Raw genomic sequence first — 2,868 nt, 5'->3', positions numbered from 1 at the left:
AAAAAAACAATCACAAGAAAAACACCACCACGGGTTCCACGCTAAATGAGTTGCAGAATTAATCTAACTTTAGGCATGATAAGAGGAGATCCATTATTATAAAAATATTGATATGAATAATAATATGTATCACTGAAAGGATATATTTATTGAAAGTAGCTGAGTGGTCTTAGTTACAGTATTCAAATAATATTCTACTAAGTCGCCTTACTGAACGGGTAGTCATGGTCAGAGGCTATGGACCTACCTTTTGGTGTCTCTAGGCAAGCTGATGGATTTATGGCTTAACCAGACAGTTATATTCTTGTGAGGAAGAACCTGGATGTCATTACATCAAATAGAAGCACTCGTGTGTGTGTGTGTGGGTGTGGGTGTGTGTGTGTGTGTGTGTGTGTGTGTGTGTTTCTGTTTTTAAACTATGATTTTATGATATAACATTTAAATATACACCCTTTTAAGTTTTGCCAAGCGTGCCCGGATATTTTCATGCTTTTCTATGTGTTGTTAAAAAAGTATTACTTGTATGAATTAAATGATAATGGCCAATTGAGATAAATACTTTAGTATCAAGAAAGTATATTAATGCTTGCCATTTTTATGTCTAAATAATGAATATTTAGATTAGCAAATAGTATAACTATCATATAACGAGTGATTTAATGACTGGAAAACTTAATGGTTCTGCAGGCTACACTTGACTTATGTAGCATAGTTTATAGGTGCTCTAGTCTGAGTAATTGCATATTACAGAAACCAGTTTCAGGGAGTAATACTGAACTGCCTCGAAGACCCTTGAGCAAGGTGTTTACTTCACATCCATCACAATCGACCACTCTAAAATACATCTTCCCTAGGCCCTGTCGGTGGGGCATTAGAATACGCCGACTGCCCCCCCCCCCGCAGAGGGTAAAAGTCCCTCAATGGGGGTCCTGGATATGACCTTAAACTATATCCAGTGGTGAGGCCCCAGCTTGTGGGCTTTGGGGAGTGTGGAGCCACCCTCTAATTACCATTGCTCCCAGGTCCACTCTGACCCGGAGTGGTAGTACCTGTTAGGGTCCCAACTATGGGTTAAATAGAAACCGACGTGAAAACAACAAATATATTCTATTAAAAAAAAAAAAATTCTTAAATCTTTGGATTCGGCATTAAATAACCCGAAAAGGGTTGATATGCCGTAAAACAAAAACAACCAACCAACATCTTCCCTAGCATGAACTACTCGTTTTATTTAATCTTTTTTTCTTTATCAACCACTCAAACTCTGTCTACTCTAACCTACTTTTAAATTTCGTTTCATGGTGAGATCCAAATTTCAGTGTTATGGGTAGTGTTGACTCGGTTTTTAGTTACCGTTATTCCCAACTTATGTCTTATCATGATTGCTAGTACCGGTCAGATTTTCATCTAGGTGTTAACTAGAACCTATTGTTTGCAGATGAGGCTATTTATAAAAGATATGCTTAGTACAATACAGATACTTAGTACAGGGGTCTCTAAAGTATGGTCCACAGGCCAGATCTGGCTTATCCAGATCTTTAATGCGGCCTGCAGAGCTGTTATAATATATCTACAAAAGATTTAGGAAAAATGTTTTAAATAGAATTGTGTTAAAATAGTGTGGTGTTTTTTTTTTTTCTTTTTTATAAATAAAAATTCAGAAAAAAGATTATAAAAATAAGGTTTTCGAGCACCAAACCTAATCAGCAAAGCAGTATTAAGCACGTCTGGATATGCCGCATCTTTTTCTTTTTTATCTTGATTCTCTACTGGCGGCACTTGTCTTCTGCACCTGCACATTTCAACAGACAAATTTCTCGGTGCTTCTACAGAATCGGGACGAGATTTTATAGTCGATAAATGGAGTTTTCAGATAAAAAACAATGGTTTCAACTGATTTTTTTTGTCAATTCTAATAAGTTACAATTGCAGCTTCCAAATTATGCAGTCGAAATTACCTGAATATTAATGAATTATTAAAAAAAAAAAAAAAAAACAACTTTAATCGTGTTAGCAGATGAAAAACTAACGGCTTCTTGTTTGTATAAAATGAAGCGAAACGAAACCATAAACAAGGTAAGTAACTCTAAAGTTTTAATGTGACTAATGCAAAACAAATAACAAAATAAGCATATTGGGTACAATATCATCTACAATATAAATCTCACCTGTCTGTTTGAATGTATGTATGTATGTATGTTTGTATGTATGCCTAAAACTTTCGATAGAGTCAACAGATTTTCACGAGATCAGTATCATTTTAAATCGGACGACAAATATCGAAAAATTGGCTAAAAACATTAATTCCTTCACCCTCAACTGGGCACTTTTCTACAGGGAGGGGTCGCTTTTTTCGCCGATATCGTCGAAAGTCATCCCGTCTTTTCGATTGACTAGCCTTAATTTAAACCTTTGCCACTTCCGGTTTGGCGATGGACGCCACAGTAACAACGTCATGTTTTTTGTTTTTTCACGTTCTTTCCCTCCTTCGCAGTACGAGTTCGAGCCTACCTACCTACAACCACTTTTTTTTTTCTTTTTTTTTTTTTGCTCAACACACACCTTCAAATACCCGGGCAATACCACGCACCCAGGCTAGTTCAATAATAAAACTCACCATGTTCGTCTGTCTTTATTTTTTGCTTTCAGTTTCGATTCTGTTTGATAGCCCCCAAGTAACAATTCTTATTTTGAATTTGGAAATCACAACGATATATTGAGTACAATATCATATGAAATAATCGATAGACAATTGACCATTATAATATATGTGAAATCTATATAAATTAAAATACCATATTTAAGCGTATTTTACAACTTGGCAACGCCAGGCACCTCCTGATGCTCTTAAGTAATTTTCAATTGTAT

This window comes from Euprymna scolopes, chromosome 19 (assembly GCF_053919585.1).
Source record: "Euprymna scolopes isolate OS-2025 chromosome 19, ASM5391958v1, whole genome shotgun sequence".
In the NCBI taxonomy this organism is placed as follows: domain Eukaryota; kingdom Metazoa; phylum Mollusca; class Cephalopoda; order Sepiida; family Sepiolidae; genus Euprymna; species Euprymna scolopes.
Note: the sequence above shows the minus strand (reverse complement) of the source record.